At 42.6% G+C, this 14,422-nt stretch overlaps 1 protein-coding gene across 1 annotated transcript in view; it reads right to left on the minus strand.

The window, feature by feature from the left end:
• ZHX3 (zinc fingers and homeoboxes 3) overlaps positions 1-14,422 on the minus strand; it is a 55,803-nt gene that overhangs the window by 18,501 nt on the left and 22,880 nt on the right. Inside the window, exon 2 of the mRNA XM_082225891.1 lies at positions 7,025-7,130. The gene's annotated coding sequence lies outside the window, so the exon portion shown is untranslated. The remainder of the gene's footprint in view (positions 1-7,024; positions 7,131-14,422) is intronic.

Genomic DNA, 14,422 nt, shown 5'->3' on the forward strand with positions numbered 1-14,422 from the left:
GCAGTCTTCCCTCCTGTGGTTTCTAAAAGGCAACTCTGATGCAACTTCTGGTTTAGAACAAGTACCGTTTTAATGCAGAGGCTCTCGGGAATTGTGGGTAGACCCAACGTTCTTTCCCTCCACCCAACTTTTATCTCAAAACTTCACCTCTGCTTATAGTATTCTATACCTTTTGCTATTGGCATTTGATTCAGTATTTCACCCTTCCATCCTACAACCAGGTACAGGGTTACAAAGCTTAGGTTAACAAACTCTCTGAACAAGTGCTCTGCATCTCTTATTGCTGCCTCCCACCCACCCTCCCTTAAAAAAAATCTGCTGTGATACTTTTTTTTTTTTTGCTCACAATCAGTTTCAAGCTTCAGAACACTGAAGATAAGCAATAACAAAAATCCAGGTGACTCAGGTGGTGGCAGGCTTTTATAACACCGATCAAATGAGAGGACAATCTTGATAGCAGCATTAAAACTAATTCCTTCTGCGGAGGTGCACAAGAAGCTTAGTGAGTTCAGAAGAAAGAATTCTGGGCTAGAACTTCATAGCCAGCTTAAGATCTTTTAATTTGCAGACTCCATGCCAGAAATTTCACATGAGGCAACAGGGGCATTCATTGCCAGATCCTAGCATCCGCCACATTCATGGAAATTAGTCACATTTTAAATGCAAATTACACATACCAATTATTAGTGGGCATTCATTAACTGCACACGCTTTGTATATATCACACCACAGAGGTTTGAACCAGAAGGTCTGGCACACCCAAGTTAGAAAAGTTTGAATGCTTTCTGCAAAGTGTTGAGATTGGGAATAAGAAAAGAGCCCATTCTTATTCTGAATGCATGCACAACTTATTTCTGATGTATTTCATGCTACAGTTAGCTGAAATGACTGGGGGGGGGGGAGAACTGTCCCCTTAGAAAATATCAATTATTTCCCCCTCTTTTTCATAAGAGCTTGGTTTCAAGGCAACTTCATTATAGCCAAACACTTTTTCAGTTTTCTGAATATGCTGGTTTGCCGCTCTGAGTTGTTCTGCTCACTGAACTGGCTCATTCTTTTAGCAGAACAAACTGTTCCATGTTGAAGCAGGATTTGGCACTGTGTTAACAAAAGAGTCCCCCCTCTACTTTTGATAGCATTCTGCCAAAGACCTAGTGCATTTCCAGTGCCAAGATACAAAAGGTCAGAAGGGGTCAAGCCAAACAACGGGTATACGCTACAGCATGTGTTGCAGACAGCAAAGTGAATTGAGAGGGGGAGCAACTGTACCCCATTTTTTTCAGAATAGCTATTGAGGCAGAACAAGAAAAGTATCACCTGTGAGCCTTAAAGCATTTGCTGGTTTGTGGAAGATCAGCATGGCATAGAAAATATTATTTACTCCCAGTTTCAGCTATACATGCTTCTTTCTGGGGCTGAGATGTGGGTACCTCAAGCTGCGGAGATTTTAAGGAACCTGAGAGTTTTGAATGGGTTGGTTCTGTCCAGTGGGGCCAAATATTCTTTGCCATTGCTCTCATCTCCCGCTTGGGATTTAATGAACTCTGGCAATGAGCTACTCTCCGTAAATCACAAGCGGTGATAAAACTGAATATCACCTTACGAGAAACAAAGTCAACTTTCAACATGTACAACAGTAAGTTCATTTACTCAAGTCCTGGGAATATGGGATGGTGCTCAGAGTAATGCTCCATTATTCAGAACATGCTGAACATCGGGAAGGAATAGCTTGGGTGCTTCAGTTATCAGCTTCTTGGTTTTTTAAAAACATAAAAACAGTGCATTAAATTAACTCTGTTTTTTCTAAGATACCAGTTGTTCTCCCATCCCCCTTAAGCTGGAAGAGAAAAGCAAAGGTGGGGTGTGGAGGAGCAGGTATTGCATCAATGCGATACTAAGTCAGGTTTTATAAACTATAGTAAATATACAGCAACTGCATTCAGAGGAAAACCATGGAGACACATGCTTCCAATATCAGGGGAATAGAAGGGGCATGTGCTATACAGTCAGCATAGATGGACAAGCATTGTACAGATTTACATGTATATGCAAAAAAAAAGAAGTATTTTTGGTTGGCGGAATAAACACACTTGAAGGAGGTTGTAAAGGCTGGTTCTGGAACTGGAAATAAATCTGATCTAATCTAAAGTGTGAAAAGGGTATTGTTGTAAGTGTCTTTGGGTGGTATGCAACTACCATATCCCATGATAACAATAATTTCTGCTTGTACAATGGGACTTCCCCGCTCTCCTCCCTCCATGCCTTTTACCATTCTGCTCCAGAGGGTTGGGAAAACCCTTTAGAGGTTGTACCAGGGGAAGAGGTCCACTGTGCAAGCAGAAATCCTTTCACTGACGTAAAGTTTGCATAGCACTGCACTGAATACAACCTTCTTTTGCTAGGTGATCTCATTCATTTGGCTTACCTTGCTCACTCAGTGTAAAATGAGAATACCTAAATTCTTATGGAGCATGGAAGGCATGCTCTCTGAAGAAGCTCCCTCTCCTAACAAGCAACTTGTCTACTGGAAAAAAGTACCGGTAGTTATTTGCTTATTGCATTTATATACCACCTTTCCTCCAAAGAGCTCAAGGTGCTGTACGTATATAGTTCTCCTCCTCTCCATTTTATCCTCACAACAACCCTGTGGGGAAGGTTAGACTGAGGAGAAGTGACTGGCCCAAAGTCACCCAGTGCATTTCATGGCTAACTGGGGATCGGCAGCTTTTGCCAGTAAATTTTGCTTCCCACAGCAGACATATCCTTGGAAGGGCTTAATGCTGAATGCAAACAACTGATATAAAACAAATGAAAGTGCAGGTGTGTAGCTGGAGGTCACCCAAGACCGTTTGCACCTGAAGCGAGGATTTCTTTTCCCAGAAGAGAAACACACAACAAGACAGGAAGTGTCAGAAGGGAGTGTAGCAGAGATACATTATCAAGCCATACAGAATCCCAAAATGCATCTGTAAGATTTGGAGGCTGCTTAGGGAGGGAGTTAGCTAACCAAATAATGCCCAGGGAAAACCACCCCTGCCTGTTAGTACTGCCACCAGCCCTGAACCCCCAAATCTGAGTCAGGGAACACTCAGATCTGTTTGTGGACACCCTTTGGGATTCAGCCAGGCAAGAGACAATGATCCACTCCTTGCCTTCCAAGCCCCCAAGGTACTCAGTACTCAAGGTACTCAGACCAAGCAAAGCAGGCAGGTGCCAGAGCTTACAGTAAGGAACCACACCAATAAAGACGAATGCATTATTAAGAGACAGCAAAGACAACCCTTTTTATACTGAAGTTGTGGTTTAAGAAATGAAAGACCCTTCCGACATTTCAGGTACAGACCAAAACTACTTGCCTCATCCTAACACCAACCATTAGAATCACAGGAGCACCAGCAAACTGCATCCAGACAAACATGGTTACATAGCAACACGATCCTTCATCTGAATGCGACCCCAGAACCAAGTCAATGGCCAGGTTTTTTATATACCAAAAGGCCTAGACACAGGAGGGTAGATTGCTAGATTTCCCTTTAGCCAATCAAGCCCTAGGGCCTATTTTCCCCAGCACTAGAGGGTATACGCGCTGGAAGACAATGCAGCTGCAGCTACTAACTTGATTTTTGCACCACCACTATGACCTTGAGCAGTCTTTCAGCCGATGATTCACACAAGTGGTAGATTAAATGATAAACCGGAGCTTTCCTCTTGGAAATACTATAACCAGAATACCAAGTAAAAAGCCATTAAAATAAACCAAAGATAAAGGGGAGGAAATACAATATAAACACATTTGAAGCATTTAGTGGGCATGAAAAATCACACACACACCCCCCAAAAGCAGCAGTCATGAACTGCAATTCTAAGCTTGTTTACTCAAAAGTGAATCCCACTGGACTCAATGTTGTTTATTCTCAGGTAAGTGCATAAAAACAGGACGCGGGTGGCGCTGTGGTCTAAACCACTGAGCCTAGAGTTTGCCGATCGGAAGGTCGGCAGTTTGAATCCCCACGACAGGGTGAGCTCCCGTTGCTCGGTCCCAGCTCCTGCCAACCTAGCAGTTTGAAAGCACATCAAAGTGGAAGTAGATAAATAGGTACCGCTCCGGCGGGAAGGTAAACAGTGTTTCCGTGTGCTTCTCTGGTTTTGCCAGAAGCGGCTTAGTCATGCTGGCCACAAGACCCGGGAAAACTGTCTGCGGATGAATGTCGGCTCCCTCGGCCAGTAAAGCAAGATGAGCGCCGCGACCCCAGAGTGGTTCGCGACTGGACTTAACTGTCAGGGGTCCTTTACATTTACCTTTTACTAAGTGCATAAAACATCTTCCGAATTTTTTTTTAATAAAACCTTTAAATACTACCAAAAAATGGGAGGTGGGGGGAGAGACAGAGCCTGTTCATACTTTCCCAGGAGGATAATTTCATAACTGGGGTTCCTCCAGTGCATCTTAAAAGGAGAAATTACCGTATTTTTCGCTCTATAACACGCACCTGACCATAACACGCACATAGTTTTTAGAGGAGGAAAGTCCGTAGGCATGCAACCCGTAGGCATTCCCTCCATAACACGCACAGACATTTCCCCTTACTTTTTAGGAGGAAAAAAGTGAGTGTTATGGTGCAAAAAATACGGTACCTTTGTACAGGAAAGGAACGGGACGCGGGTGGCGCTGTGGGTTAAACCACAGAGCCTAGGACTTGCCGATCAGAAGGTCGGCAGTTTGAATCCATCCCCGTGACAGGAATATATTGGAATATAGCAACTATAAAAAAGGGGGGAAACACATATAACAAGAACGCTGATATACTGCAATATTTGTGTGCATTTCACCTGTGTAGTACAGTATATTTCACTGGTGCAGCAAAGGGGAGGACATCTCCTGTACTTTTTCCATCGAAGGAATGATGCTATCATCTGCAGGAGCTGTAATTGCCAGCATTGTGAGTTTGGCTGAGGGTGGGAAGGTTGGAATATAGAACATGCTGTGTTCACTCCTTTACTGGCAATAACCTTTGCTGTGCTGTTTTAAAAAGCATTTAACGGTCTGTTCTTTACATTAAATTTATGTTAGAAACTAACACAGTTATCCAACAGTCTGTTTTAAACAGGTCAAATGAGCCTCACTGGCATCTGAAATGGCAGGTTGTGCATGACAGGACTTTAGTGTTCATGTTTTTTCCAGTTCTCCAGCAGTTGAGCAGGTGGGTCGCTTGATATATATAGCTCTGTCTGCAAACTAGGGGTGCAAGGAACTGTCAACTTTGGTTCACTCCCTTTCTCATTGTCCCTAGTTTAAATTTGCTTTGCCACATATCCACATCAGTTTGTAATTCTAAAAAAATCCTTAGAAAAATTCTTTAGCATTCTGAGTAAATTTCCCTAATGTACACATCTTTCTATTCAATATACACATTTTTGAAAGCCAATTTTACCCAATATAATGTACAGTTGTACCTCTACTTACCACCACCTCTTCTTATGGTCATCCTAAGTTGCGACCGCGGCAAACCCAGAAGTAACCGGTGGGTTTGCCACCGCTCGCGCATGCGCAGGAGCGGCAATCGCCATTCACGCATGTGCAGAAGTGACAATCGCCGTTTGGACATGCAAAGCGGGCAATCACCGTTCGCACATGCGCAGAAGCGGGCAATCGCCGCCCACGCTTACGCACAACGGCGCCTCTCCCAGCGACCCGTTTCGACCTCTGGACGGACCTCCAGTATGGATTATGGTCGCAAATAGAGGTTCCACTGTATTTTTCTATGTTATTTCCACTAATTTTTATGCACATTTTTGTTAGAATTCCAGCTGTGTGATTGCAGTCATGGAATTGTTGTCTTTCACATGATGGTGTATGTTTTGACTCCACAGAGTGGGAAGTGATGGAGACAGGAGGTTTGTGTTACTGTGTTCTGTGAAGTGGGACTATTGTCCTTTGTTCATTCTCTTTGCTGTCTGATGCTAGAGAGAGAGGGAGCCATGTTGCAGTGTTCTGTGTGTATTTATATGTAAATAAAGTAAATTAGCCAAAATGCTGAGTTGCTGAGGTCTGTCACGCGAACTGCGAAGACTCTGCGGATCCCTAAGTGTGCCAATGTCTGTTGGCATGGTCGCTGTGATGTTCTGGCAGAAGAAAGCTTTTGAAGCTCCCAAACAATTGACCAAGAGGGAGGGAACATGCCAGTCGAGCATGTGTCTCTGCCAAGGTTCTACTCGAGAGTAGGATGAGCTCCTGACAATTTTTACCCTGGTTTGTGCATTTTAGTACACTTTTCGAAGGACGGCTGTATTTCAGTGTATATTGTTTCAGAAAGTGTGAACTGCATTTAAATGCAAACTGAAACAAATTTCTTTCACACTCCTAGACGAAGTCCAATGTGCTAAACACAACACTATCTCTCTCTTCCAGGAGTGCCAGCTTGGCCCCACGACCATGGGTGCCAAGGGCCGTGGGTGCCATGCAACATGGCCCTGGCACAAAAATTTGTGGGCACCCAGCCCCTTCATAGGGAATTTTGTTGATGCTCAGGCACCCAGGGAGTTGGCGCCTATGCTCTCTTCTATGAACTGACACAACACTTAACCAAACCATGTTTGATTTTTGGATTTATAGCTCATGGTTCGCCTGGAAGAGACAAATCATGAGCCCAGGTTTGGGCAACATACAAAGCCAAATCATGGCTGAGATCACAGCGCTGCAGCAGCAGCAGATCCAGGGAAGGAGTACAGTGGCTGTGATCGCCTCTCCAAGAACGCTTGATGCTTACATATTCGTGCTAAGTCTATGACTGTGAGCTGAGACTGGGCATTGTGCTACAGTGCTGCTGGGATGTGGGTGTGCATATACTGTGGCCTACATTTTTGAACTCTCCTTAGGGGCATGGCTATGGGGCTGGTGTCATCACGAGCTCATGCTCCAAAGTCTTTACCGCTGCACCACTGGCATACATGACCTTTACATTAAAAGGCTGCAATGACCCTATGTATGAGAGCCAAGTAAAAAAATACCAAGATCAATGTGTACCTGAAAAAAGTCAATGTTTTCTTAATGCATCACTTTGCATTTCCTTCTCTTTCCTTTTAGGCATCATAAGATATTTTGTCCAGACAGCTGCAATCCCGATTTAGCCCTGGAAGTAATAAAGAGACCGTGATTGCATTAGTAAATTTCTAGGCAACTTTTTAAGAGCATGCGCTAAGTTCTGCCAATTTCAATGAAACTGAAATGAACCACCAAGACCCTCAGGATACAATATGTCTGAAAAATCAGGCACATCCCTGCAGCCCCTTGGAATATTCATAGGACACTTTGCGGCAGACAGATCTCTTTTTTATAGAAGTACGCAGTCTGGCCCTCCTGGTTGGCACTGCATCACTTCAGGATACTGGAGGTGGGAGTTGGTGGGAGAAGAAAGAATGATTCAATAAAAAACACTAATCCCTGCATGAGAGAGAGAGAGAGAGAGAGAGAGAGAGAGAGAGAGAGAGAGAGAAGCATCCTAGCCTAAGAATCAGAGTTTGTTTCATCCATTCTGAGGTTCTGGCCTCCTCTTCTTTCCCCCACTACAGCCTCCAGGAATCCATCTTTTTATCATGGCATGACCAATAGTTATTTTCCTGTAACTATCCATTATAAGGGACGCGGGTGGCACTGTGGGTTAAACCACAGAGCCTAGGACTTGCCGATCAGAAGGTCGGCGGTTCGAATCCCCGCGACGGGGTGAGCTCCCATTGCTTGGTCCCTGCTCCTGCCAACCTACCAGTTCGAAAGCATGTCAAAGTGCAAGTAGATAAATAGGTACCACTTCAACGGGAAGGTAAACAGCGTTTCCGTGCGCTGCTCTGGTTCGCCAGAAGCAGCTTAGTCATGCTGGCCACATGACCCAGAAGCTGTACACTGGCTCCCTCAGCCAATAAAGAAAGATGAACACCGCAACTCCAGAGTCGGTCATGACTGGACCTAATGGTCAGGGGTCCCTTTACCTTTACTTTTATCCATTATAAATTATATTGTTAGACCCACAGCAGTAAGCAATCCTGAGTACAACAAACAATGGTTAAACAGGCCATATTCATAACCCATGTTGTAAACTGCAATCCCTAACACTAAGCCAAGATTCTTTGAAAGCAAAACTAAACTCAGTATAAGTTTTCTCCTGGTAGAGCTGGGAATGTCCCACTGGAAACCATAAAGATCTGCTGCCACTCAGTGTAGACAATTCTAAATTTGATGGGCCAACAGTTCTGACTTGGTACATGGCAGCTACCTATGTTCCTATGTAGGGGGAATGTGTGAACCTGACACTTCACTCAAGCCTCATGGAATCTCACCCATGTAGTGCTAAACTATGGTTTAATATTATGTGCGAATGAAGGCTACTGGAGCTCCATTTTACCATGATGGCCAATTATCTTTCACAGATAATTCATTTGGGAGCATCCAGAAAAAATTAAAATGAATAAGCATTAATCACTCAGATACTGATCAAGAGCAACACTGTGTCATCTGTGTGCTAAAGGTTCCAAATGCCACAATCAACTAGCCAGGAAATTGTTTAGAGAAGCAATCACAACCACCAAACCAACACCGTTACAACCAATGGCTATATATAGGTCTTCCGCTTGACTTTCCACTATAGGCTTCCTCTCTTCGAAGTGGCAAGTCAATTCTATCTGTTCAGAACTGGTAAATTGCTTAAAACAGTTTCCTTTAAAAGATTGAGACTTAAACTCAAAGACAGATGTATAACCAAATGTAAAACTCGCACACACAAAAGAATGCACACAATACAGGGAAAGAAACCTTTAAGATAAATTCATTTCTTTTAAGAAAAATCCACAATATAATAAAATGAAAAGAAGAAAACAATCAGCTTTACTTCAAACTTCCCAAATTAATACACCTGCCAGAATATTGAGATTTTTGTCCATTCTAAAGGTTGAAGAAAGGGACTGGGAAAGATTCTTGTTTGAAAACCTGGCTATTTGCTGCCAGGAATGAGGAACCGGCAGTGGCAGTCAGTGTTGTGGGGAGGGGCTTCGCTCCTGGCAGCACTGTCACTGCAGCTTACCCGGACAGGGCTGGGCTGTGGCGGGGTGGCAGTCAGGTCAGGGCTGTGCAAATTCACCAGCAGGAGCATTGGCTTGGCTCTGTTGGTGCATCTTTGCAGCTCCAACCTCTTTATAACCCTGCCCTGCCCCAGCCCATGTCAGCTAACTCAATGATTTCCCCATACTGCACTAGTCAATCCTGGGAATATAAGGCTCTCCAGATGTTCCTAGACTACAGTTCCCATCATCCCTAATTACTGGCCATGATGTCTGGGGCTGATGGGAGCTGGAGTCCAAGAGCACGGGGAAGTTTGCATAGGATTCTCATTCCTGAGGCAAACTGGTCTGCCTAGTTTATTATTGTTGTAGACTCAGTATAAGTCAACTTAATAGGAAGCCTCCCACCCAAGCACCAACCACACCCAGACTTACTTATTCTCAGCATCATGTCGCTTCTGTTCAAACAGCAACACATGATACTCATGCTTTGCCTCTTGTTAGGAAAACTGATGGGCTAAAGGACTGTGGCAGAGGTTTCAGGTACTTCTAGTGACTGAGCACAAACTGCAGTTGCCGTAATAAAACCTACATCTGCACAAATTTTAAAAGTTAAACCTCTTAATTGACAATGGACACCAGATGTCCTTGTAGGAAATGAGAGGTTCTCAGTTGTGTCACTAAAAGGTAGGGAGAAATTCAAAGAGGTTCACGTTCAAAGGCAATATGCAAACCAAAACAAAACCGTCCTTCTCTGAATTTTGCAACTCAGCTCACCACCGGAGTAATATGTTCAAAAATGCATCTGCTAGGGTAAATCATGCACAAAATGAACATTATTAGTGAAAACAACTTACAAAAATGCATTTTAATGAAAAGTGCTTGCAAAAACGTGCATATTGGGTAAAATTACATTTAAAATGTGCACGTTAGGCAAATTTTGCAGACAAATGATCATGAGCACCTCTTATAAATAAATAAAGTCGAGAACTGAACTTAAGTTTCAAAAAATGACAAATAGTGAGAAACCGAAACCGACACATTTGCCCATCCCTAATAAGAACAGACATCCAAGCAACAGTTCCCCATGCTGCCAGCTATGTGCTATACTGTGTAACTGGAACACACATTGTGAGAAGCAGTAGGGGGTTGGAAAGGACTCAAGAAAGATGTCTTTCCCCAGGAGAGACCCCTGCACTAATCCTAAGAAATCAGGGCACACAGATTGTGTACTGTACTATATATACACTGTCCTAAAGGCCACGTGGACCAACAAGAAACCCGTGTGGGCTAAATTGGCCTACAAACCAGGCCTGGAATCCAGGCATCAGATGTATCCAAAGAGTCCAATTAATTTCCCCAAATTACTGCTGTCTATATCTGTCTTCCGGATAGCGGTACACATAATGATTGCTCTGAGACACTGAAATTATACCAGTGTTTCCAACAGCAAACATGTGAAATGTGCACATCGTACAACTTTATTCAAGTTTGAAGGAACACTGGCCCATTCAGTATTCCATGAAGTGTGAACATGGATGCTTAAAGACCCGAACATTCATATATTATGCCATGTGTTTGTTGCAGGAGGCAGTTTCAGTGTTAACACACAGCAGCACCCTTAGCGCGGGTTGATTCCCAGAAACATTTTGTATAGAATAATAACTACTCTTCTGCAAACAAATGCCAGCTCCCTCGGCCTGAAGCAAGATGAGCATTGCACCCCATAGTCAAGTTTGACTGGACTCAACCATCCAGGGGTCCTTTACCTTTACCATTATTTCAATTGCTGCTTAGGTGCTGGTGTTATGATGCTACAAAAGTATTCCAATAATATCCATTTCAGAAACAGCTTACTAACTGGGAGGTGGGGAAGAGGGAGGCAGAATGAGGACAGAAACTAGTTAGATAAAGGACACCTGGATGGTTAAGTCCAGTCAAATTCAACTGTAGGGAAGCTAGTTAATCAATATATTGTATAGTGGCCTGGAAGTACCAAGAATTATTCTTACAAAATTCTTGTGAAGCATTAAAGGAACAAAAAACGGAGTGGATTCTGATGGCCAAATGCCTCATGGTAAGCTGCTTACAAATATTACAGCGTGGGTCAAGATGCTAGCCGGTTAGCATGCACAACAAGCTTACAAAAGATATAAATGGGAATAAAAACCAAAGCTCTCTCACACTCAACCTTGGTTAAACCCAGCATAAGAATATTTGTAAAATATAATAAACCTATTTGTAAATATTTATAAATTGCCACCCTTCCAAAGTTGCCAGTAAAATGAAAGTATGGCAGCAGTTGTCTTCACTGAAGGGACAGAGGTCATAATGCAGTCTCAGATATTTTAGAGCAAGTTTATCTAAGCAGCTATCCCATGTCTCCACAAACAAGAGCAAAAAAAAATAAATTAGTGTTTTTAAAAGCAGAGTGGATGGGAAAATGCATCTTACCACTTTTTCAGGAGTATGTTTCAACAGCTTACAAACTCACTCGGCCCTTTTTTTTCTTTATTAGTCTTAATTTCTACCCTTAAAAGCCAAAATGCCCTTCTGCATTAAACCTCTGCAGCGAATGTACCGATGCCACTATTCCTGTGGTTCCCCCCCCCCCACCTCAGCTCTGACTCTCACAATATTTAACCCACCTCCATACGCAGGATTCCAATACCTTTCGGTAACTATAACAGCAGAATGTGGTTTGTGACGTCACAGCAGACGCTACGAAGGCTCATTCAGGTTTCCCAGCCCACAGTCATTCTTCCATGTTTTGGTTAATCAAAAGGCGCCCAAGCCCACATTTCTGTATTAGCTCGCAGATAAAGATGAGATATACTAGAAAGTCTGGCTCCCACAACAAGACAGTAACTATTTGAAGCTTGCATCTTAAAGTTTCCTGGTAAAAAGAGTCTACAAAACATATATTCTTGTTATTGTTTATGGGGTTAAGATTTCAAACACACTTTGGAAAGCGATCAGAGCTGAATGCCAAGTCCTTGACCTGCTTACCAGGAATTTGCCAGGAAAAATTTAATACGTAATGAGAGAACAAGTGGTGAAAAGTGCTGAGTGAGGGTGCTTTGCTTTGAAAAGCTGCACAAACGTTCTACTGGAGCATACTATGCCCTGGCCTTACATTCTTCTGGGCTAGTTATTGTTAATTCTTGTTATGCAACAGGGGAAATTAGAGTAGACTAAGGTCCTGTAGCCAAATATCTGGCTGATTGTTTCAAATCACCATATGATTCTACAACTCTCTCCTCTGCCCATTCTCTCCCCACTCCCTCCAGCTTTTTCTCCCTCTTACTCCCCCGAATTTCTTCCTCTCTTAAATGTCAACACTTGCTTTGTATCCCAACTCACTTCCCTTGGCATGTTTTCTTCTCAGATCCTTGGCCCTGTTTCTCTGTTCTCTTAGACTCTTGCTTCACCTATCCATTCTTACTGTCTGGATAGCTCTGTTGGTTATAGCATGGTGCTGCTAAAGCCAAGGTTGCAGGTTCAATCGCCATATGGGACAGCTGCCTATTCCTGCATTCCTGAACTAGATGATCCTCAGGGTCCCTTCCAACTTGACAATTCTGTGATCAGAGCAGGTCAACCATCTGCAACCAGAAGACATGGACAGAAACCATCATAACCAGGACAGTTGCATTCTCTTCAGTCCCTTGGAACAAATCTGTGATGGAATTCTAATGGGAGAAGAATACATGAAGGCACCCAACCTGTTTTTTCAAATCGTGACTCCTCACAGACCACCATTCAACGTTAAGCACCACACCAAGAGGGAAACAAAAACCAATTTGCAATAACAAATATGTGGCATTCCAAAACAGCTATAATGTATTTAATTGCCTGAAGGCTCATGAGGCCACCATGAGGTTACCTGGGAGGAAGGCCCAGTGAACTCAATGGGACTAACTTCTGAGTAGACATGCCCGGATTGCACAGTTACTGCCTGTATTTTCAGCAACTTGACTAGCTTATAATAGCCACATAAAATGTTCTCCTGTAATTGTATATTGTGTGTCTTATAGCACTTACTTGAAATACCTTTTGAACTGGCTTCTTTACTTTGGTTCCGCCCAATTCATTTAGCATCTTCTGAATTAGTAGATTAAGTGATCATTGTTTGGATGTAACAATTTGGATTGTTGAATGACTCATTATATTGTGAAACTGTATTATTTTATTTAACCACACAAGTTTAAGTTTTTCAGTGGCAAATACAGTGGTACCTCGGGTTACATAGGCTTCAGGTTACAGACTCCGCTAACCCAGAAATAGTACCTCAGGTTAAGAACTTTGCTTCAGGGTGAGAACAGAAATCGTGCTCCGGTGGTGCGGCAGCAGCAGGAGGCTCCATTAGCTAAAGTGGTGCTTCAGGTTAAGAACAGTTTCAGGTTAAATACGGACCTCTGGAACAAATTAAGTACTTAACCTGAGGTACCACTGTAGGTTAAATACAGCAAGTTTAAATTAAGTGCCAGAGCATTAAATAAAGAAAACTGAAATTCCAGATTATTTTTCTGGCACAATGGCTCAATCCCATTATAGGTCTTTCTCAACGGATGAAGGTTACAACTGAGACACTGTGTGTACAGTTGCAAGGGAAGGATTTTTTAAAAATATATATCTAATTGATTGGTTAGAATGCCATACTGTAAAGACATGCCTTTAAAATCTAATTTGGCGAAGTAAAACTTAGTAGAAATTGCATTTGCAATTTTCAGAAAACAAGTTTTCCTTTGGATACTAGGCTTAGAAATGCAGTTTCTTAGCTTCAAATGGAGGCAGATAAACAGCTGTGGAAAGGAAGGTCAATTCACATATACAGCAGCAAAGTACACCACATTCCTTTTGTCTCAGAATTAACATATCATTTGTTCTCATCAGTGGGAAATTCAATCACTTTGCCTTCTCCTTAAACTTTTGCTTGTGTGGCAAAAAACTTGACCTGCACTTGATCTTATAACTTCAGACTAAACTCTTTTGCCTGGCAAGGCAGAGGGCATTTCTTCCCTACTCAGAAGTTTACAGGCTAAAAACAAGAACTTTGGGTAGATGGGGAATTTTTCATTTTAAAATAATAGCCACAAATGGCAATATTAAAATAAATTTAAAAATCAATAGCTTTTCTTGAAAATGCAAGAAGAAAGCTGTTGGAAATATTTTATCTTAAATATGGAAAGTTTTGTTTTGAGGGCTATGGCTTAAATCTATCCAAATTTGTTTTCTGAAGAAATGGGTGTGGATGGGGAAAGAGGGGAGAGTTATTTTTCTCCACAGCTTTAAAACATGCAGATGTTTCATTCCACAATCCTATTCCCTCTAGGGAACGCTCCAGAGAATTTGCACCCAATAGCATAATTTG

Source organism: Podarcis vaucheri (assembly GCF_965113315.1).
Source record: "Podarcis vaucheri genome assembly, chromosome: 6".
In the NCBI taxonomy this organism is placed as follows: domain Eukaryota; kingdom Metazoa; phylum Chordata; class Lepidosauria; order Squamata; family Lacertidae; genus Podarcis; species Podarcis vaucheri.